General features: G+C 38.2%; 1 protein-coding gene and 1 long non-coding RNA gene across 2 annotated transcripts in view; one reads left to right on the forward strand and one right to left on the reverse strand.

Annotated features, from left to right (window-relative positions):
• Positions 1-24,693, reverse strand: part of ST6GAL2 (ST6 beta-galactoside alpha-2,6-sialyltransferase 2) — a 172,082-nt gene that overhangs the window by 105,030 nt on the left and 42,359 nt on the right. The window lies entirely within an intron of this gene.
• The window catches only part of LOC146768765 (uncharacterized), a 43,415-nt gene that overhangs the window by 15,412 nt on the left and 3,310 nt on the right, over positions 1-24,693 (forward strand). The window contains exon 2 of the long non-coding RNA XR_014956266.1: positions 23,232-23,372. This is a non-coding gene — a long non-coding RNA (uncharacterized LOC146768765). The remainder of the gene's footprint in view (positions 1-23,231; positions 23,373-24,693) is intronic.

Below are 24,693 nucleotides of genomic sequence, written 5' to 3' on the forward strand. Positions count from 1 at the left end.
TGTAATTTTTAGTCTTTCTGTCATTGCTTCTTTATTTTCTTGTTAGGCCCAGGGTGGAGGTGTAATCAAATATTATCTTGTGATGGAAGCTGTTCCTGCAGGAGAGTGAACTTCTTTCTTAGAAGAAGGAGGATTTTGCTAGTCATTGAAAAACAGGTTGGGAGGGAGATTTGTAAGGAAAGCAAGGAGCTCCCCATCTCCATTCCAGGAAGTTTCATGTGTGTGTATGAGAGAGACTGAGAGCAGCTCCCTCCTCTGTGCAGGTGCAACTGAGAGCAGCAGCAGGTCTGCCCAGATTTTTCCTTGGCTGAAATGGGCTCTGCCACAGCATTAGTAAGGTGGAACAAGTTTGACCTGTCTCCTGCAGCACCACCCACTGCTCACAGACTGCAGAGAAACCAGGAAAAAAGCCAGAGCCATTGAGAGGCAGGGATCGAAGAGCTTTCCTGCAAATTTCTGTTACTACACAGGGAAATGCATGATTTTGTACATTTGCCTATCCATGAAGTATTTTCCAGAAATCAGTTCTGATTAAAAAATACAAAGAACTTCTTGTATTAAGTGCTAAAGAAATATTTTATTACTGCTGACATACAGGTAATTGAAACCATTTGGAATGTACAACATGTATTTAATAAAAGCACCACTGCTTACTAAACATATTTCCTGTTCCCCACACACCCTCCTCCATACTTGAGATGACAATGTGGTGGTTTCAAAAGCATGTCTTTTCCTATCATAAGAATCCTCAAACCAGGAGCTTTTCCTTGTAATGAAGAGTCAGATTGCTTCTTGGCTGCCTTCATTTCCTACTAATACATAAATAAGCCTGAGTCCAGAAAGTTTATCTGCACTCAGAATCCTACATTTTGATCAGTTCCACTGTGTTTTAAAACAATCAACATTTTTACTTTGTTTTGTGTGAAATGGCCTTAGATTTTACTCAGCTGGCACCTGCTAGGGTGTAGTTCTATTTTTGATATTCAGACTACTTTGTGAAATCACCTTAAAAGCAAATAGGAAAAAAAGGCTGCTCCCTGGACCAGGAGGTGCAAGCAATATGAATTAAATAAAACAAGTTAACCAGGTTTTCATTTGCTAAGTTATAAGGATAGAAAATATCAGTGTCTCTCTGTCTGCCTATCTATGCAGTCATCTCACTCTCATAGTTCTCACACATTTGGATTTTACATTGTAAAAGCAAACCCAGATCAGTGTTACAAAATTAAATATTAGGAAATAATGATAAAAAACTTAAAGGGAATGCTACATAGTTTGAGCAAAAAAAAAAAAAAAAAAGATGAAAAATGGTAAGGCTAAGTGCAAAGAAGGTATCTAAAATAATTTCAAAGGAGATGTTTTAAATTTGCCATGACAGCAGCCTTTCCTGTGTGCTGAAGAAACAGGAAAGTTACTAATGATGCTCCTGATACTTTTGCTCCTACAGTCTAGAGTTCTGTCTTAAACTTCAAAAGGAATGATGCTCACACCTTCTGTTGGCAATATAAAGTTCTCTTCATGCTCAGCCTACAAAACAAGAGGTAGCTGTGCTTTCATGCGTACCAGAAGATACGCAAAGCAAAACTTCCCACTGAGATGAACTCAGCCCAAAGTCCTCTGCCCAGGCTGTGGAAGGCTGTTTTCTGGATCTCTGTGCAGTTGCTGTTACAAAGCTGCTGTTACAGCACACTGGTGTGCTCTCAGCAAGCAGCTCTTTAGCTGCTGTGAGGGGCTGAATCTCCCTGACATCACTGGAGATGCAACCATTTATCCCAGCCCAGGAGCTGAGCTAGCAAATTCTTTCCTCTCCAAGGTGGGTCTAGGGTGTCTGGTCCACTCAAATCTGCACCAATCTTAAACTCCCTCATCACAGCAATCAAAGAGGTGAAAATATTAATCTATTACCCAGCTATTTGGTACATAGTGTCTGAGGGCTGGGAAACGGCAAGAGTGGCAGTGCAATGCAGGTATCAAAATCAGGCCTGAACTCAAAGCTGGCTCAGGGATGCTGAGTCTGTCCCTTGCTTCAAGTTGGTGACCCCTGGGTTGTGGTTACCCCTGGGAGAGCATTTGGTCACCAGGTAATGGTGCTGCCTGCCTATTTCATACTTGAAAGACCATATTTATGCAATAAATGGAGAAGAAGTAAGGAGTGAAATTTGTAAAAAACATTTTTTGCCAAATTTCTGTTATTCCATGAGCAAAATTACTGTAAAATTGCAGTATTTTTGGAAAATTGTCTCCCACTCAAAAAACCTCTGAAAATTTTTTCTTTACGGTTTTGTGTCAGATGTTTTCATGGAAGTTTTCCAAGCAGATAGTAATGTTTTCTGGATGTATTTTTATTCCACTTTGGCAATTATTGATCACATGGTCTAGCTTACAATTCTCTGATTCTCTTGCATTAAGAACAGGAGGTGAAACCATGCTGACTTTGTTTTCCATGAGAGTATTTTATATTGTGAATCTTTCTGCTGGATAACTAGGTGGTAATGAACTCATCCATCTTTAATAGTTGAAACAAAAGTGGGACATGACTGCTGCAATTCACAACTGTATATTTCCTTTCCATTATCAAGCACACTATGCTAGGCTAGGTGGAGATTTGATGTGTCAAATTTATAACATATACCTTTCTTTGGTCTAGAGGTACCTGCATTTTCCCATCTGTGTGTGTTCTGCCCATTCCAATATTTTTAGCATCCACCTAGCCCTGATCTGACAAAGCTGCTTCCCCCTGAGAGTGCTTTAAGTACTGTCTTCTTTGTCTGCCAAGTTCCTTGCACTAAGTACCACGAGTAACTTTTCACTGAGTACCAAGGGTAACTTATCACTGAGCATGAGTGAGCACCTCTCATGACAAACAGAGGAATAACTGCTGTACCAGGATTTGTTGCACTGTCAGGAGAGGAGAGAAAATCTTCATTTTCAGAAGTTATAGATATCAAATGATGCACAGACAGGTGCAGAGGAAGCAGATGTAACATTAGATGCCTACCTTTCTGTGAAAATGTCCCAGGAATGCCAAAAACTGTAGGGTGTAGGCACACATTGCAAAGAAACCCTTGGTTACATATGACTTTGAATAACAAAGTGCTATGGTTCCTGTTGAGTTCAGAGGATGGAAAATGCAGCTTCTTCACTAAATTGCTGCTAGAGAAGATCTTTTGTCTCCAGCAGGGGCTCCATGCAAAGTAAGAGGTATTTCAGATTGATCTGGTAGGACAACATGACTGTGGGAGCTGAGAGATGCAGGTATGAACTGCTTCCCTGGGATGCACCAGTCCTTCACATCTCTGCTAGAAGCAGTGATCCATTGTATGTTTGTTTATGGCTCTGAGCATACTGAACACAAGCCACTGTGCACATATATTAAAACACGCTGAAATGACCCTGGACCCTATGGCACATTATTGGTGCATGATGACAGTGGGAAGTTTGGAGATATTTTTATCTTTTATTTAGATATAATAATAAATGTTGCATACAATCTCCATCAGTGGGGAGCAAAAAGGGGCTACACTAGCAGAACTAATAGCCCAGGACACTCATGTGAGAGATAGGAAGCCTATATCCAAATCTATGGTCTAAATCAGGCAGAAGAGGGATCCTACATACTCACTGATGATTTAGACTATCTGGTTACTGCTGAGCATCTCCTGCTTTTCCAGTTCCTTATGGTAATGCCAAGACACGTGCACCCACATAAGAACACAACATGCACATACACACAGATCTGATGGCACTAAAGACCACATAAAATGTGGAAGAAAAGCATTCAACATCTGTCAATCACTCAACATCTTTCATTTGAACAGTAACATCATATTTCATGAAAAGCAGGCTGTTGACTATGTAGAATGGAGGCTATAGGATCTTCCTTGGCCTAAATCATAGCATGCCAGCAAGGAAGAGTTTGCCACAGTCATAGAATACTGAATACACTGGATGATGAAATTAGAAGGTAGTATTTCTTTTAATGCTCTTGGTCTTCAGACTCCAAATGCATGGTTTACATACTAAAAAAATCCTTTCACATGCAACTGATGTGACTAATTTCCTATAATACTTAATATTTTATTGTACACTAGATTTTCTTGGAATAGATGTATATTTAATCTCTTATTTTGCAGAGTTTGAATTTTTAGTTTCCTCCCTTTTCATCCTTGCAAGAATACAGTTTACTGTTTCTGACTTCTCCCCATCCTACATCATAGATAAAAGGACCACATTTTGGAGATAGTGTGCTGCCTAGAAAATATTTTTTGTGTCAACAAATTACTTGTTCCTTCTCAAAGAACATTTCTATATCTCTTACTGACCTCTTGCTCCTGGTGTGCTTGAAACATTTATTGGTTTTCTCACCATTCCCCCACTCTGTGATCTCTGGGATTTTCCACTTGATTTCTCATGTGCTTTCATCATTTTATTCTTACCATCTTTGTAGTCTATGGCCAGACATTGCTGCTGTTGTGGCCAGCAGGTGAGGTCACCAGCTGCATGTCTATATTTGGCAGATTTGATATCTAGGTCTCTATTCTTGCTATAGTAATATCAGTCAGAGACCACACCTCCAAAGCATTGTCATAATTTCATCTCCAGTCCTTGCCCTGAACAGGGGAGGAGCTGAATAGGCAAAGGATGGTACCATATGCAGAAAATTTAACTTTGCTTTGCTTTTCTTTACTGGAGTGACTTTCAGCCTAAGCATGAAGGAAAGTCAGATAAATATTTATCAACTTGATTCTTATCTGAAAGAAAGCATATGCTTATGTAGTCGTTATCAGGAGCACAGTACTATAAATAGCATGATGGCACACACGTACTAGACATCCAGCTCAGGAAGTGTTTGATTTCATGTATTTATGGGAAAATACTATTAGATTTTAGTAAATATGGCATATGTTAAATCCTAACTGTGTTTTTATGTAAAGCTGCAAAACTAGAAACTCTGTGTTAGCCACTCTGAAGGACAGTAAGTAGAAATATTCACACAAGGATGAACCTTCAGGAGGAAGAAAATGCACATAACTACATCAGATATTTGAAATGAGAAGTTTGACATTTTTTTTACTTGGCCTGTAGTAAAGAGAATCCAAAAGTAATTTTCCAGAAGTGCCTCAAATCACACAGTATTTTTGTTGCTGTTTATTATATTTGTTGTAAGAATTCATTAGCACTGCCTTTTCCTATCTTATCATAAACTTTTTGACAATGAAATAGCTGAATGTTACTCTTGAAAAGGAAAAAAAAGAATAGAATTTATCAAAAATTATTACAGTGTTAAAGCTAAAAGATACATAAAAAGCTCTGGTTTAATACCAGGAAATGACATACATTTTGCTTGTTTTAGTGTTCCTCTCTGGAATGCTTCAACAGGCATAACAGCCAAACATTGCCAAAGCCAACAAGACTGGCAAGAACAATGTCCATATTTAGGGGACTTTGTGGAAAATACAGGAGGGTTTGAAAATCCTGATAACACTGACCCAGAGGCCAGCACCCACTTCTTGGTTTTGCTGCCAGGATCCTGGGAGACTCCGTTAATTCCAGTGATATTTTTTGAGTCTGGAGGAGACAACAAAGCCAAGTTCTCCCTCTAGAAGACTCAGCCCTGTGTGTGCTGCTGCTGTAGTCTGGCAGAACACTTTCACCAGCAGGTTTTTCACACTGAAAAATTCCCACTGTCTTTCCTATTTTCTACACTGTAGTCTTAATAAGAGAATAGCAGGGTTACACAGCCACCCACTTACTCTGCTCCTCTGTGTCTTGGGAAATCAAGATGCCCTTTACCATTTGAAAGGTAACTGAAACCTGACCTGAGGGAAAATGGTAAAAAAATTAGTTTAACCACTATGTAAAATCATGCATAAAATCATAAAAATACTCGTTGTCTGTCTATAGTTTTAATGAAATACAAAATACTACAATATTTTTATATACTGGAAAATTATTTTCATTGTTTACAGGTATTGGTGTTTTCAAAAGGGGAAAATACTGTTGTTCATGAAATGTGAAATAGAAAAAATATTCTGGGGGATTTTGATTGCATGATATGCTTGGAAACAGAGGTATGATGAATAATGTTTATAAACAATAATGTGCTAGGATTAAAAAAATGCATAAAGAAAACAACAACTTTTAAACTCTGAGAGGTCACATGAAGGGTCATAGCTATATACAGCTGACAGAGTTTAGGATTTAGAGATAAAGGGTATGGATAATAATTTGAAAACACTGTTTATCCTACAAGCATCTCAAAAAAACCCAAAAGAACAGCCTGTCTAGCTTAATCTAGCCTTTTTTCTATAGTATCTTAACAAGCCTGTCACTAAAGTATTGAGTATTTCACTGTTGGTTTCTGGTACATGTACAGCTGTTCAAAGACCTGTAGCAAGAAGTTATTTGCTCTATATTATAGCAAGGGGGAATAAGAGAAAGAAATTTAACTTATACAGGAGAAAGAGGAATGGATAACTATACCCTGTTTTTCTAAGGAAGCCAGATTTATCCTGCTATGCTGCCTGTACTCTTTTGTGTCTATGAGCTGGGCATATAACTTGACTATGTGTTGACTAATTTCAACTTAATGGGCAGGAAGGTAGAATTATCAAACATAATGAGTTCCTACTATTGCCAGAGATAGAGCATTTGAACTCCCACTGAGTTATCCCACCACTAATAAACACCAGGAATGCACACCTGTCAGGGAGAGTATGGATGAAAGTTAGAGACAGCCACTCAGTGCAAGCAAGTTTTTTGCTCACAGTATTTCTGGAGTATGACAATTATTTTCTTAATTTGAAGCAAAAAGATGGCTCAGTCTCAAAATTAAATTCATAATATATCACTGGTTAGTGAGCAAACCATCGAGAAAGTGGTTGGAGGCTTATAATTTCCACTTGCACTGGTTGAGTTGGTCTTTTAGGACAATCTGTTTTGCTTCCAGGAAATTCTTGGGATGATGATGAAGAAATAGAGAAAGTGAATAGGTCTTAATTCAGGCTGAAAGAGGAAGGTGAAAAACAGGATCATTAAAATAGCATGAAAGTGTGGCATATGGCTATTTCATAGAGACACATGTGAAGGAACTAAAACAAAGATGATCATACCTAAAGGAGCACCAGTCAGCAGAATAAAATGGACAGCAGTAAAATTTATGAACTTCAGTTACTATTCTAAAAAGTTTTCATGCCTACTCTATGTTTTCTTATGAAGAAAGTACTAAAATTGATCCTGAAATGCAGCAGCAAAGATCTTTAAAAATGACAAATTTTAAAGGAGAAATAGCACAACATTTGGGGTTGTCCTAGTGGCTATCAGAAAGGGATCTTCCTATGGGAAAGTTCCTGTATCTTTCCTCCTCCACCCTGATGGGAATTATGTTCTGACAGGTTTTGAATTCAGAGGAACAAGGTGAGAAGTACCTGACCAAACAACTTCCACCATCCAAACGGAGCAGCATGGTAGGAAAATTAACTGGTGCCCATTAGAAGAGGAGAAATAGCTCCCAACTACAGCTCAGTTGATAGGTGCCATCCTCAGCAGCAGATCACTGGACTTTCAAAATTTGTAAGAAGAAGAAATCCAGGATGGAGGCTGGTGTACCTGAGTACACACAGTTGCAGACAGCAGTACTTCTCTGAAGGATAAGGTTAAATTTTTTATGACAACTGTAGGAGAAACAAATGACAACACAGCTGAACTATAAATCTTATCAAAGTTACTATCAAAAAAGGGGAAATGACTGATTGGTCTTTGTAAATCAAAGTTGAACTTCACTGTTTTCTTACCCTCAAGAGCTCATTTGTTGCTATGGAGAGCTTCTACATAAACATGACATTGTATGTAGAAGCACTTTATCTGACAAAAAAATCTGGGAAAACACAAACAAACATACATTTCACAGGAGGTCAGAAAGAATTGCTAATTTAGGTGAATAATGACAGTTATAAATAAGTAGTGCAGCTTTAAAAAAAATAAAGGGCATGATTTATTAAAATGTAACTGTTGTAGATAATAGATTTGGTTTGCAAGGTAAGGCTGCCATTCATATAACTTTATGTCATTTATCACAACAGCAATAAAACAATGAACAACACAAATAGTGTTTTAAAAATAAATGCATCAGCTTTAGCAAAAGTATTAATTACTATTTTATGCCTAGCACCAAAACAATCTGATTATCCATTTTTCAGGACTCAAAGACATGTTTTTAATAAATCATCCAAAAGCTCACTCTTAGTTTAGAGAAATAACCCTCTAAGCAGGGAATTATCCGGTGTGTTTCTTCATTTTCCATTACCACAGTGCTCTTTCTGATTTCTATCATGATTAATGTGAGCCGAGATTATTGTTAACATGAAGTGTTTTCAGCTCTTCCTGGAAGGCAAGTGTGTGGAATATTACATTTCCATCACCTTATTGTAAAAACTGCAGATATTTCAGGTCTGGAATCTCAACAGAACAATTACATTAGTAAGCAAAGAATTGTAAGGTTTTACAAATAAATCGAGTAATAACTGGATGAGAGCTCTTTGTGGAAAGTTAATGATTTTCATAGTCATTAACATGATGGATCAATAAAGGGTAAAGGTTCCATACATAACTAACATTAGTTACTTATGAGTGAGGAACAGTTTAATTTAAAAAATATAGTAAAATATAGCAATCCCCTTGATTTTCTGATCATCTGCAGAGAGCACAGAGAGAGATGCAGACAAGACTGCATGGATAGCATATAGTTCAGATGTAGTTTCTCCACTCAAAATCAAATCCTGAAAATATTTATGGCCCCTTAATTTGTTTCCAGCTACAACCTGAACAGCTCTGCAAATATTTTTCTCCAGCAGTCATATTACAGCTTGGTAGTATCAGAACTAAAATATTGCCTACACTGGAACTGTGTGAGACTGACATTTATTTCATGGTAAGTGTATTCTGCCTATTTTCAAATACTCCTTTGCATAGTCTCAGTTTTGCTTTGGAGCTTGAATTCAGTAAATATTATTTCCTGAGCATGGCCTAAGCTCATTATGAGTTTTGGTGAGATGGGCCTGTGTTTTCTATGCACTTGCTCACACAAGCAGCTTCTGCTGAATCACAGCTTCCCCATTTGCATTACCAAGCAGCCTTTTGCATGCACACACTCTCAGGGTCTCACCTACATTATGTGGTGAAGCAGCTGATGACCGAGGATAGTGGTGGCAATGGGTGACTGTGAGAATAACTGCGTTTGTTGGACAGAAGTATTTTTAGTCTGGTGTTTCAACAGTGGCCAGGAGTGGATGCTTAGAAAGAACACAGACATATAAGCTGATTCTTCTCCAAACACCAGGACCCTGAGGTGGTGACATTTGCAGAGAACACAAAGTATTTTTAATTAGTCAAGACTAGAAACAGATTTGAAGTATTTTAGAAGGGCCTTGGGAAAGGGGAAGAAAAGGGAACAACAAATGGCATGCTGCTGTTCTTAAATGTCAGGTAAGGGGCACTGAAGGTGATCTCTTGACACCTGAGCCACTGGGACTGGCTGCTGGGTTATACACTTGGTATAATTACATGAGTAAGAGACATGGACATCAATATGGAAAATCTAGTAAATCTCAGAAGGTTTATCCTGTCAAAAAGGAATGCCAAATTGCAGGATGTGAATAAATGGGATAATGAAGCCAAGAATGTAGGGCCGTTTATTTCATTTAAGTGAATAATATGAATCAGACCTAGTGAGTAAGAACTAATAGAATCATCTGACTTGTAAGCTTATTGAGATTTCTACATCTATCCATTCCTCATATTTCTTTGTTTTTTGCAAGTACTTCTTATAGCAGTAACACATACTTGGAACTTACTCTGTAATGAAATCCACTAAATTTACAATGGTGCCAATATGCTAAATTATACTACTGGCAGTCCAGTAGTAAAGGAGATGGTAGTAATCAGAAAAAAGGTAATGAAGTTTGATAGCACTTTAAAATAGTTCAGATACCATATATTTTCAAAACTAAAAGAGAAAAGGTAACTATTTAAATTAATTTTAAGTGAAGTGGGATTTTTTCCAAAACACCTGTCAAAATAATGTAATGGTCTGAATACTGTCAAATATTACTATAAAATAAATATAAAATATATATAATAAAGTGACAAAAATAATATAAGTGACAAAATTAATATAAAATAAATGTATAAAGTGACACTGAAATACCTGACTTGTTCTCTACTCCATGGCAGCTTTCTCCAAATCTGATTTACACTTGGGGTGTACCTTGCCTGACAAGATCAGTTGCAGTGACATACCAAAAGTTATTTTCAACGAACTTGGATAATTTCCTAATAAACACTCATATTTGTGGTAATAACAATAAGGCTGCTAATTATTTATTTATTTGAAATTTTATTTTTTGTAGGACTGGGGGGAAGCAGAGGAGACATTTTGAGCTACAGTATTGAAACAGTAGGCAAAATAAATCACATACTGAAATCTTAGAATCATACATAATGAGGATTGTATATGCAGGCTGCTCTGCACTCTAGATCCTTGTCAGATCTGTCCTACACAGCTGCTTAACTTTTACCAATCCAACATATATCAGTGCTGGAAAATGTTTATTTAGGTAGTGCTGAAAGCACTTCCAGTTACTTGAGCAGTGTTATCCATCATTATGACTGCTTGCTTGAAACTTCTGACATTTGCATGAGTATCTTTGGGGGAGGGACCCTGTTGTTGTTTTTAGAAATATTTTCTCTGTCTCTAGCACCTTATTAATGTGATTAGGGATTCTTGTACTTCCACTCTTGGCTGCAAAACAGAATTCACAAATGCTGTGGTGCCTCACGCAGGAGTTGATTAGGTATTCTCTTTGAGTTTGCCCAACTTAAAGTGCCTAATATAACTAAAAAGGAGGATAAAAATAGGATTTTGAGTCCTCAAAATGAATTAAAAAGAATATGAATCTCTGCAGTAGTGATCAGGGACTTGGTTGGTAACAGACAGTGTGTGTGCAACAGCATTAACAGAAACAGGTTTTTTTCTAGAATAGGCACAGGTACAGTGATACAGAAGTTGGCTTACACCAGAGCAGATATTTCTATGTCAAAAAATCAGAAAAATAAAAAGGAAAAGAAACTGGTAAACAATAGCCTTAATGCCAGTGCAATAGTGTTTGGTTTTTTTTTTTTAAGTCTTATTATTCAAGACTCTTCTACCTCTAGCACATGAGTGTTCATCATTTATATCCTTTATTCCCTCTGCCTGGCATAGGGCTCTTCTGCCATGATTTCAGGTCTGCTTACCTTTAATTTATTTAACTAAAGGGTTTTTGCTTTTCCTGCTCACTTCTGAAACTGATTAGCTCAGGGGAAAAAAATATGTAAAGCATGTTGTTAGATTCCCTTACCATGGATTCAAGTACTCAAGATGCAAAGTCTTTTTAAGTCAGAAAGTGCCACCATGGCCTTGGGGCAATCAGGAATTAAATATGGAGCTGCTGGCTCTCTGACGTGTTTTCCCTGAGTGTACTATAGATATCACCCTTCAGTACATTGTCTCAGGCATCACTGCTTGTGCCTGGACAGGCTTCTGTTCAGGCTCCTTTCTGTGACCAGCAGCAGACAATGTGAGCTCTGCTCTGTTCAACATCCTGTGTGGATTTTGTGCCTCATTGCTGACCCTTTATGATACCCTATTGTGACAATCTTTTTTCCAGTAAAAAATCCTGTCACACAGAACTATTTCATCTCCATAATCCCAATGTCTTTTGTACCATCGATGGTGCCCAGGCTATTTCGTGTTAGCCTCAGTCTAAGATAATTCTTTCAAGCTGCTGTGAAGTTGGGTCATTTTACATTTCTTGCTCAAACTTGTCAAATTTTATAACGTTAATAGGTAGCACTTGAATCACATTTACTTCAAACCCTTCTTCCCGCAGCTTCTTCCTTTCAGTGTTTATCAGCACTCTTAAAAGCATGTCTGATAGAAAAAGCTCTTTACTGGGACAGTATTTCAGTTTAATGAGGATTTTTGCAATTTTATGATCATTTTCTGAAGTCTAGGTAGTGCTTCTTTGCACAATGACTTCAGTAATAGGGCTTCTGAAGTTTTATAGGCTGCATCTCCTCTGACCTGTTTCTTTTTATAAACATATCTATGCAACTTCTCACAAACAAAAACATTTGCTGGTGTCTATTTTCCAGGATGAGAATTTAATTTTTGTGTTACAGCTAGTGTTTCAGAAGAATACACAGCCATTCAGAAGGGCAGTATATATTTGCTACAGTCTGGATTTGATTTTTTTTTACTCAATAAGGGGGAAGAAGCAGCTGCTACTGCCTCCAATGTGTTGTTTAACTTCCTGGCCAGTTGCTAAAGACTTCTTCCACTCCCTACCTTGCCCAGCATCCCTGTGGCAGAGTCTGGCCTTTTCAAAGTTTCACTTTTTTCAAGGTGGGAGTATCTTGCTAAGTTTGACTCAGTATTGAGCTGCTGCACTTTGTAATTGCAAAAAAGGAAACAGTCATAGCTCTAATGAAAGTCTTTATTTTCAAGCCTCCATAATAATTCTTGAAATCAATTTAATTCACTCCCCCTCAGCCACAGGCACTCAATTTAGTCCTGTCATCTGGCCTGTTCATGAGATTCCCTTTTGTTGGCCCTGGGTGATGCAGAGCTTACTCCAGGAAAGGCATCTGCAGAGGTTAGACCTGACTGAATAGTCAAGACCTAACGTAGCTGTTAATTACACCAGCTTGGTGGTAGGTTTTGTTGTGGAAAGCAGAGATATCCAGGCTCAGTCTCTGCCCTTGCCCAGGCTGGTTAGCAGGCAGAGTGGGCACTCTGCTTACCAGCGTTCTTGGAGGCCAGGAGGCAGGAGTGTGTGGGACCCAGCCAGGTTTGGTGTAAGATCCTGCATGCTGCCCGGCCTGTGGATTGCTTAAGGTAGGAGAAAATCAGAAGCTCCTACTGGGCATCCCTCATGTTCCCAACAGCTTTGTGCAGCCCAGCCCATACTGCACAGGCACTTGGGTCCATCCATCAGCTGCCCAGCTGCCTGGACACAAAAGCTCTTTTACCAGTGCACCCTTTAACCAGTTTACAAGCCTTGTCTCTATGTGCACCATGTTCTAGCCCCTGGTGTCTGTAACAAACATGTTACATGCTCAGGAGCTGATACTGCAGCCAATAACTATTAACTCATGATGGAAATAAAAAGCCAATGTTAATATATATTGTCTCACCTTCATACTTCATGAATGTCACATGACAGGGCTTTAATTGGCTGGAACTGTAACTCCAGCAGTGCCATGAGCAGCTGGATGTTGTGAATGATTTGGGGCAGAGTGATCAATCAGAGAGCAGCAAACACTCTGGTTGCAGAATGCACTGATTTGCAACTGGGAGATGACACCAAGAAATGAGTGAGATTTCAAAAGTCAGTAGTAAAGCTGATTTGGGAGCTTCTCTGTAGGCATCTTTACAGATTACATAACACAACTTCAGAGCATGGATCTGGGGAGATACCTCTTCACATGGTAAATTGATTTGCTTATAAAATTGCATCAAAAATATTTTTTAACATAACTTACTTTTCTCTGCAAAATTAAGTTGAACCATAAATTTATTTTGTTTCTGCACAAGAACTGCAAAATGCTTGTGCTGTATCAGATTATAAATAAACATTTAAGATCAAGTAAATGTTAAAAAGAGGTTTGCAAATGGCTTAATATGGATAATGATAGTCAAGCTAGCAGCCTTAGTCATAAGAACAAAATTACCCCTTCCTCCCTAAGTTCAATGACAGCAAAAATCAAGCTTTCAGGGGAAGACTTGTAGTTCACACAACATTAGACACATTCTGAGTAAATTTCATTTGCACAGCTACTATGTGTTTGCACAAACCAGCGTGAAACCTGTCCATCATATTAATAATCAAAGGAAATGCAGATATGTTCAGAGCCATTTCAGCTTGGAAGTTTCATGCAGCAGCAACATCTCTATGAGTCAGCCAGATGTTCCAGAATGAATTATTCAGAAAAGGATTTTCAAGTTAATTCTGTGAAATTATTCCCTCATATTTTGTATGAAACAAAAAGGTGTTGAGCTTGTGAAGGCAAAAGGAAACCATCCAAACTTCTATTCTTGGTACATTTAGGAAATTAAGTCTGCCTCTTCAATTCAAAACTTACAGACGGGTAGGAAAATATTATGAGTTATTAATATGCCTCTAGCATGCTAAATACCACATTAAAGATTTTAAAATGTTACTTATCCCAGAGAAAGGTAAAAGAATCCCTGTGACTGGAATGCCCAGGAAAAAAGAAGCTAGTCTTTCAAGAGCACAGTAGAATCATAGAATTGTTTATGTTGGAATAAACCTTCAAGATCATCAAATCCAACCATTAAGCCAGCACTGCCAAGTCCAGCATTACACCATGTCCCCAAGTGCCACAGCCACATCTTTTAAATACCTCCTGGGGTGGGGAATGCACCACTTCCCTGGGCAGCCCATTCCAGTGATTGACAATCCTCTCAGTGAATAAATGTTTCCCAATATCCAGTCAAAAGCTCTGATGTAACTTGAAGCCATTTCCTCTTGTCTTAGTGTTTGACATTTGTAAGAAGGGGCTGACCTCCACTTGGCTACAAATCTTTCAGGGAGTTGTAGAGAGCAATAATGTCCCCTCTGAGCCTCCTTTTCTCCAGGTTGAACAATCCTAGCTCCCTCAGTCACTCCTCATAAGATCTGTGCTCCTGACCCTTCCCTGGCTCTATTGCCCTTCTCTGGAGAGGCTTCAGTCCCACAATGTCCTTCTTGCAGTGAGGGACCAAAAGTGAACACAGGATTTGAGGTGTGACCTCCCAGTGCTGAGTACAGGGGGACCATCACTGCCCTGCTCCTGCTGGCCACACTATTGCTGACACAGCCAGGATGCCACTGGACTTCTTGGCCACCTGGGCACTGCTGGGTCATGTTTAGCAGCTGTGGACCAGCATCCCCAGGTCCTTTTCCACTGGGCAGCTTCCCAGGTACTCTGCCCCAGCCTGTAGCAGTGCATGGGGTGGTTGTGACCCACATAAAGGATCTGGCACTTGGATTTGTTGAACCTCATATGAATTTACAGTGTCTTTAAAGGAACCTGATCCTTCTGTGCTTCCCATAGAAGTTTAAGGACAGACACTATTTTCAATGTTAAGTTTTTTTTATCTGTATTTGAGTGAAATTTATGCACAATCTCTAACACAGAATGGAATTAAAAATCCACAGTGATCAACGGATTATCTTGGGATATACAGTAAGCATTAGGCTTTCGCTAGGCTGATTTGCTTTGGAAAGGGGTGGACTACGTAAGAGTCTTGTGTCCTTCATAAATGTGTTTCTGCTTCAAAATTCTGAAGTAGTGTCCTTGATGCAAAAAATGCGGTTTTTTTTCCCAAGGAAAATTGCAGAAGTTACTGTATGTAAAATATATAGAAAATTATGTATGTTTGCAATCCTAAAATGTCTCATTGTTACTACCACACATTTTACAATAAATTCAGCATTAGGACTCCCGCAGAACTAATTGCTTACTATTAAAATGGCAACTAAACAAATAATTGAAATTAAAGTATTTTGGAAAAAAACCCAACCAACCAAAAAAACCAGCGCTGGTTAATATATTCCCCTTAAACCCTTAAAGCATAAACTCAAAATATGGTGCAGAGCAAAAAAAAAAGAGGAGAGAGTATAACTACTTCAGAAGAAATTTGGAAGGATATTTTTTTTTTTTAAATAGACCAGTGTGGTCTCCTAAAAACCAGGAGGAGTGAGAACAAGAGGGCAGAAAACCTTCTGGGAAACATTAACTATCAGAGTTGTGGAGGATAAGCCAAAGAGGCAGAGACTTTCTCTGTGGAAGCTCTGTAGTAACTCTGCAATGATATTCAAGAGCAGCTTTTCCCTTTATAAAAGGATGCCAGGAAAGAAAGGGAAACTGGTGGAGAGGTTGACTGGACAAGCCAAGAGATGCTTGATCATGGTGCATAACAGGAGATCATCCATTTCTGGAGGTGGGCCAGACTGAAATTTTGTGAGTTTATGAGTTTCTGTGTTACAAGAGGCTGAGGCATTTCACACTATCCATAGTCCAAGTATTTAGTGTTTGTACAGTTAAAGAAGAGGGTGCATTATCACTGCCATGTTTTCTTTCATGTCATTCTTGTCAGCAGTACAAACTTTCTGAGTTTGTCACAAAGCTTCCACCATTCCACATTTATAGCCTTTTGAAGCATTGGGTTTTTACTTAAAACCAAATCCACATTATTTTCTTCTGATTTCCCTTAATCTTTGGCTGACGTTGATATAGGGATATCTCAGGGCCATTTTATTTCCCATGAAAATCAAGACTAGGGAGAGCACTCCAAAAATCCAGGAGCAGAACTGGGGAAGGCGTTAGCCTGGAGTCTGCATGCCTGGAAGACCCCTTTTGCCTCTACAGAAGATAAAACTTCCAAGGCTTGGGTTCCTGGCACAGAAAAAGATAAGTGGGAATGAAGCTGAACCTGACTAGAATTTCACCAACTCAGAGTGAGCGCTTATGAAGTTCAAATAGAATTGGAAATGTAATGTCAGTCAAAAGTGATTATGTCCTCAAAAAAAAGCTATTTATCTCAGAGCATAAGGTTTGAATAAGTACCTCAGCACCTGACATTCCTACCTCTAGTTCAACCTGTAGTTAGTGCTGTGCTTCCTGTGTGTTTTCAGCTAAAAACATGGGGTCTTTAGGCTCTGGGGACACTTCAAATCACAATTTATCAGTGAATGTAAACTGACTTATTCTGGTTTGCTCCTGCTGGTCCTGGGGCAAGGTACAGCAGAGTTCTGGTAGCACTTTTGCTATTAGATGAGAGGAGGGCAGATGAACAGTCCTACTTTAAAAACGTCACCAAATGTCACTTCTTCCACTGTGTTACCTTCCAGCTCCATGATAAAACTTTAAGCCAGGCTCTAAGATTGATCCTGTGAAAACATAGCAGTTAGACAGCACTGAGGATAGCTGTACATTTGTTCCCTAGAAGGCCTGATCTTTCATATGGTGTCTTCACAACAACAGACCAGGCATATGATGCTAAGCCACAACTGGGATTTGCCACTAGTCTTTGCATGCCTACAAACTGCACATGCACAGCATAAAATGGCAAATGAAAGAAACATGAAAGAAAAGAAATTTTCACCCCCTTGGAAGTAGAAAGAGAATATTAATTCCTAGGCTACATCTCTTCCCTCAAAATCCCTTCAGAACTAAGATGATACCTAATTTCTAATTGCTACAATGTTAGAAGGAGAAAATTTGTTCTTTCTAATTCTATATGCTGTGTCACAGTACCAAAACATCAGTAAATGACTGTGCTATTATTATACTATCTCTTTAAAAATTTGCTAGTTGGAAACAATAAATGAATACAGCTATAGAAAGACTCATGTAAAAAACTAGTGCTTGTTTTTCCAACTAGTGGGCATTATTCTTTTACAGGAATCTGTTAATTAGTACCCTAAGCATTGACAGTTTATTGATTAGGTGGATGCTTCACTCTTTGTCTGTGTAATGTTCCTTTAATAGTATCAAAAGTGCAGTCCAGCATCTAAACCTAGTCTAGAGTCCAGCAGCTAAACATCTTAGACATTTCTGATAGTCTAACCTCAGCAATTTGGCAGCATTCCCTCAATAAATACGCCTCTTTCATCTTTTATCTGCCACAAAAAAATTGTCTCAAATCTATTTTAAAAAAGTTTCTTCAGTGACAAAAGACACTGCCACACTTCATCTTCCTGAAGGGAATTAGGAGCCTCTTGATTAACTTCAGTGGGAGCAGAGTCAGACCCAGGATCTCACAGTATCCAATCTTTTGCTTGATAAGTTGTACTTACTTTGCATTGTTTAGCTATGTACAGACCATATTCATTATCATTTTCATTTGTGACATGGATGAATTCATTAGTTTCTGATGCTGATTTAGATTCATAACTATTACTTATAATTAATTGCTAATGAAGGCTATTAATGTCTAGCTGACATTTTCCCCTTCCCTGCTAAATGCTAACAAGTTCAAGCACAGGAAAAAGGGCTTGTCTCAGACAGAATTGACTAATTTCAACAAATAAGCCTAACAGTGCTATTTGCCTTCTAAAGCATGAGGTCTTTTCTACCACAAGTACAGAGCACTGCCTTATAGAAAGTAAAATAATAAAATATAGAAATATAAATATAGAACGTAAAGGAGTAAAATCAAGGCTACAAAAAAAGCTATTTTGTTTTCCACAGATGTTTGCAAATACAGCTTCATTCATCCTTCCCCTAATCTTCCTCCCATATGGGCATACATGAGATGCAGAGAAGTATTTCTAGTGCATTTATACATTGATAAGCACAGCCAAGAGAGCATCAAAGGAAACTCTTTTCTCTACTGATTGAAAAACAGTCTTTCAGTGGTGTCAGAGAAGCTATTCCAGGTTGGATCTAGTGTATAAAATTTCTGAAGCCTTGCTTTCTCCATTTTAATTTCCCTCAGACACCAGGCCAGCTGCACAGAGCAGTTAAAGGTAGACACCATGGGTGTGAAAGCAACATGCCATGCAGCCAGAAGGGAGCCTTCTGGCCCATGTCAACTTTTGAGAAGACAATTCTCCCCCACATAATTGACTGGTTGAACAGATAAAGCAGAAATAAAATGGCATAAATGAATGAATTTCATCTGGGACATGGTAGTTCCAGTTTTATTTCAACTGTATATTTGTCTTGCCATCCTCAACAGAAGAAACAGAAATTTTTATCATTATACCTGAAACATAATGTTCTCTTATTACTGCACTAGAACACAAATTTATCTCTAGACCTTATAAGGTAGCTGCTTCATGAAACCTGCTCTTCCCTTGATTTTAGAAGATTACAGAACGTACAGAGCTGCAGTCAGACAGATATACCAAAAGGGGAAAAAAAGGAGGAAATAAGCAGGTATCTGTTCTCTCAATTGCCTGAATACAAGACAGAAACTAGTCACAGAAAGGGGTACTCATGGGCATGCAGAAATGCTCACTGTGTCCTTTCAAACTTTTTAGGAATCCTTGGCAGGATGAAACAGGAAGAGGGAAAGCCAAGGTACCAGATCTTTTTCCCTAGAAAATGGTCCTTTGGGTGATTTTTCTAGCTATATTTTGTGGGACTACTCTCAAAAGAGATTTATGAAGAAGTACATGCTAAGGATTCCAGTCTGAAACTGGGAGCAGAAAAGGCACAGAAAGTTGAGAAGCCAGTATAATTTGAAGGAACCTTGGGCAGATGCTATGAATTTGGTATTTTATTGTTTTGCTTTGTAGAGAAGCCCTCATTAATTGTTCTTGTAATTTAATATTACTCAGAAGAGCCCTTTAACTCCAATGCTTTATTAAAGCTCTTTTCAATGGGGTTTATGTAAGAAGTAGTATATTCTGCTTAGCATTAGGTACTGACTAACTTTCAAACTGAGATATCAATATGCCTAAAAACATTCAGGGAAATCTTAAAGCAAACAATGACTATAGCAAATTTGAAGAATGTTAATATAAAGGTAAATTACCTGCAAAATGCATCTTTCCAAACCATTGAGAAATCAGAATGTTTATTTATTATAGAAAACATGTACTTGGCATTTGAATTTTTATAATATATCTTCCTAGCTCTTCTAATCATTAGTAGCCCTGTGGGCTCAGATATTTCATTTCTGCCTAACTCAAGTGTGTACAAAACCTCAACTAGTTTTCCTATAGCGTATTTGTTGATGTTTTCTCTAACTTGATATTCATAAAACCTCACTGATACAGCCACTGATAACAGTCAAACTCCAAGACTGGTGTCTAATAGTTACTATCCACTCTGCCTGCTCCAGTATCCCCAGATTTAATTCTGTTTGTTACCTTGCCTGGACTGTTCTGTAATTAAAAATTTAAAATGGAAAGGCAATAGGAAAATGGAAAGGCAAGGGGGAAAGTAGAAGCTTCAGGACTGAGTGATAGGTTGTGTAGTAGCTCAATAAAGATAAAAGAATCTTGTCTGTAAATTATGGTCTTTGCTGATAAAAATCAGTGATGTGCAGTTGAATAATGTTATCTATAACTAACATCCACTTGGAGGTGTGTGGGTAGATCATGGAGACCATTATGTTGAGAGAATGTCCAGAACCTGATGCAAAGGGGTTTTCTTTTTGTTACTCAAGGGGACATGTTTTAAGAAAGTTGTATGTGAATAAATGAGACTCACACATGAAGAGGAAGCCATGGAAACAGAGATCACAGAATTGCATGCCCAGGGCTCACTGTTTAGAGCTCTGCTTTGCTCTGTCTTTTTCCATCATTAGGTGTGGACGGTCAGATGGCAGGGCAGGAAGTCCTAAATTGTGGTTGCTCTTTATGTGTTCTATAAATCACATTCTTCATGAGTTCTGAAAGATCTGAGGTTAGACATTTACTAGCAATGTAACCATGAATCAAAATTCAGTGGAAATCGGTGTAAAAGTTTGCACAGATTTCTATAAACTTTGGATCAAAGAAGCATACATATTTGCTCTATGCCCAATTTTACAGCATCCCAGTTCTGCAGTTTAACACGCTAGGCTATTTCACTCTTTAAAAGCAATTATAAAACAACAAAATATTTCCCATCTTGTCTGCTGCATTATTATAATGGATTATTAACATACATTCATTGTCAAAATAAAAATAACAAAACTGTGTTTTGGCAATAGTAGGAGTGACAAAACATAAATAAGAGAAGCAGGAAATGATCAAACAAATTAATTTTCCTTTATAGCAATTTTTATGAAGAAGCATCAGTACTGCTTACAATTCATGGATTATAGTTAAACATAGCATTAATATTCAGTGCAGGTTTTTTTTAAAAATAATTGTATTCAGAAGCTGGTGCATTAAGAAAATGCACCAGACTTCATAACACATGTGATGGCTCTGCTGTATTTCAAAAATATAAAATAAAAATGAAGGCATCTTATTCATGGGGTGCAATCCATGAATGAAAATTGCCTCTGGATTTACAAATATGTAGTTAAATATAACATTAATTGATTCAGTGTGATTCGTGATTAAAGGCCAGCCTTGTAAATGTGGCTTCTAGTTAACATTCTTCCCAGATATTTCCTTGACAGATTCTACATTTAAAATTATTAGGATCTAAATTATTGATATTCTTTCTCATTTCAATTATTATCAGCATTTGTGCACTTCTTCATTTTCTTTTCTTAATATTTGAAGTCAGTTCTAAGGATAATTTCTCCCTGGTGAAATTGAACTTCTCTCACAGAAGAGCTACTCTCCTTCAATGATCTAATTTGCAGTAGCTTATAACTTTTTCTTGTCTAAATTACCTTTGTGCTGACAGTTTTAGTACTTGTGGTTTTTGGTCATATATAATTTGGGGATATAAGCTTGAAGGAAATCTACTTAGCTAGTTCAGTTATCTACTTATGACTGTAACATATTTTACCCTACTTACTTTTAGGATGCTGTTACGGACACACACACACCTGTACACATCTTTACACCCTAATGATTGCCCACATGCTCAAATACAAACATACACCCACTCTCAGTGAAATAGAAATACTCATACATGTCATAATGGATAAAATCTACAGATGGGCTAAATCAAGGTAGGTAACTGCTGTTCATGCAATTTTGGTGCTCTCTTACTGAGATATAGCCCTGTGGTGCTTCAGTAAGGAACACATGACTTCCTGGAGTAGGAGAAGAGAACCCTGGGTGGATGTGAAAATAGCACACTTTAAATGTTTCGGTCAGCGTTTCTCAGCATGACTTAAATATACACTTTCAAATTTTGTTCTGTTTTCCATACTCTGTCAAGGAACACAATAGGCCCAAAATCTGCTTCCAGAGAGAGGGGATTTACAGAACCCCTGGAGAGCTGAAGGAGTGATTGTGGCCTATGACCCTGTTGCTCATCAGCCGCTGCTAACACACCAGTTGACTTACAAGAGATGGGGTCGATCTGCCAGATAATGGCATTTAATCATTACATCACACACACACATACACTCACAGATTTCTTTGAAAGAACATACAGAATGGGAGAAGAAATTATTAATATTCAAAGAGTAATCAGCTTTCTGTTTTTTGGTTTTTTTTTCCTTTAAGGAAGTTTGTAAGTCCTTTGCTACTGATAGACTATGGAATATAGCTTAAGCAGTCTCAACATCAGTGGAACAGACCAGACCTCTGAGTCTGGAGACTTTAAAGAGAATCTGGGTGGAGGAGGAGGAGGGAGATGAGGAGGAAGATAAGAAATTTACAGTCACTTTCGCAAACCTTTTCAGAAAAATGCTCCTCTTTAGCATATATATACTTGAAAAGTTGAAATCATAGTGTGATTAAAGTGCTCTACTCTTGACTTTTGTGGGAGGCCTGACTGCCTCCAGGACCTTCTTTTTTCCACAAAAAATCCTGGAGAGACCAGAAAATTAATTTGTCATGGCTCATAAGAACTGCTGCTTATTGAAGTAGAACAAATGTCTCCAGCTATGATGGGAAAATGTACCAGGATCTCTCTAATCACAGCAGAAGTGGAACTGGTACATCTAAGACAAAACATTAAATTAAATACCTTTCAAAGAGTGAATACAGGCTTCACTTCTGGGAATAGAGACGCTAGAAAGATTTGCTTGGCAGTCAGGTTGAGATCTTAGAACAACACAGGAAGCAGAGGTGATTTAGGCTGAAGACTGTGTAAACTGAGGGATGTGAAGTGGAAGCACAGAGGCTTTATGCCTGCTGTTTTGAACTATAGTGGGGAAATGGCTTGTAGCACATTGCAGGTGGTTGCAAGACTTGCAGTTCAAAGGCAGAAACAGTAGTTGTTAGAGAAGACATCCAGCATGATCAAATAATTGGAAATTGTCCTGTGGAGTGAAACATAACAGGAAAAAAATCTATTTCATTTCTCAAAAAAGAAGATTTAAGAAGGCTTGATTGCAACCTAGCAGAAGGTGAAGTAACAAGAGCCAAAGGCTGGAAGCTGAAGTTCAACAAACTCAGAACACAAGCAGGGTACACATTTCATATCGTGATGATGAGTAGTCTTTCAGACAGCTGAGCAATCGTTGACAAAGACCCAAGATTATAAAATCAAGACTTTTTTTCTTTTTTTCTTTTTTCTTTTTCTTTTCTCTTCTCCCTACCCTCCCCTGCCCCCAGGAATATAGGTTCAGGCTAAACCAGAAGAAGATTCAGAGAAACTCCTTGAACAATTCTTTCTTCAAGATCAAGCCTGATGTCTGGCTTCTACCCCATCAAGTTTCTGCCTGGGCTGTTGGTTATAAACTGAACCTGCGGCAGGTGTGTTTCTTTTGTCGAGTTCTCAGCACGTCTCTGATTGCTAGTAATACACCAGTGGGAAGGTCTCTTTCTCTCTCAGCTATGTTCTCCATTTCTCCACATTTCATGTCTTTACTACTGCTCTGTGCTAGAAATTCCCTGTGTCTGGTGCATTAGTTCTGTGCAGACACTTGTGTGGTGTTATGTATGCACCACAGCCTGGATTCTCTCAAAAGCCTAGGAAACAATGCTTTTCCAGCAGGTCACCTTCAATTCTCTGACTCCACTGGAGCAGCTTTCTATGTCAGCAGAGTCACATTGCAATAATAACTGACACAAAAATCAAACAACTTTATTAACTTCTATTTAAAAACTATTTTTGAAAGGACAATAAATATCAAAGAAGCATAATTATCAGAAGTATAGTTATTATACCTTACTAAACTCACACAGAGGAATCCTTAAGGCAAGGAAGGACATTGGTGTGGATGGATATGTGACCCACTGCTGTGTTTTCAAAGTAGCTCCTTCCCTAAGGTGCTGAATGTCCTCTGCTTCAAAATAAAAAAGCAAAATGCTGCACAGCATTTCTCCAGCATGTTCTCCAGCCTTGGAGTGATACACAGGAATCTGTTTTAAGCACATTGCTCAGGTTCCTCCCACCTGTAATTTTAAGCACTAACTAATCCATATAGTTGTGAGAGAGGAAAGATCATCTTGTTGAATGGTACTAGGCTAAAGTACCTATGGCTGTACACAAAATTGAAAGTAACTATGCTCTCAGCATTGGATCTTAAAGGTCTTAAATGAGGAAAGGAGAAGAAAAGAATTTGAATGTTAGGATTTCATAATAACCCTCATTTAAGAGGATACAAAATATGATCCCAGCCCATTTCTTAGCCTTTCTAATTTCTGTTCTCTTCATTTTCGCTTTTCTCCTTTTTCTTTTAATGCTATCCTTTTATTCATGACAGCTACTTGATCCATATCTGCCTTCTGTGCCATGTAAGAAATATCTTTCACCAGATAAACATGCACCAGCAATATTTTCATATTCTGTCAAAATCCCCCACTCTTATCTGCCCTCTATGTCATCTGGGCAAAGCTTTGCTTTCCACAACAGTTTCTACATATGGACAAATATTCTGATGTAAGCTATTAACTACCTGGGAAAAAATGTGACAAGGATATCTATCAGTGTTGTATATCCATTTTGGACAGTCTCATCACTGGGCCAAACCCAGAGACATGCTGCTGCAAGTGAGGAGGAAACCCACCTGTGAATGTAAGTGAAAGAAAAGATGATGTGGAAATGAAAAGTGATATTTCTACCTATGCTCTT

This window comes from Lonchura striata, chromosome 1 (assembly GCF_050655825.1).
Source record: "Lonchura striata isolate lonStrDom1 chromosome 1, ASM5065582v1, whole genome shotgun sequence".
NCBI classification, from domain to species: domain Eukaryota; kingdom Metazoa; phylum Chordata; class Aves; order Passeriformes; family Estrildidae; genus Lonchura; species Lonchura striata.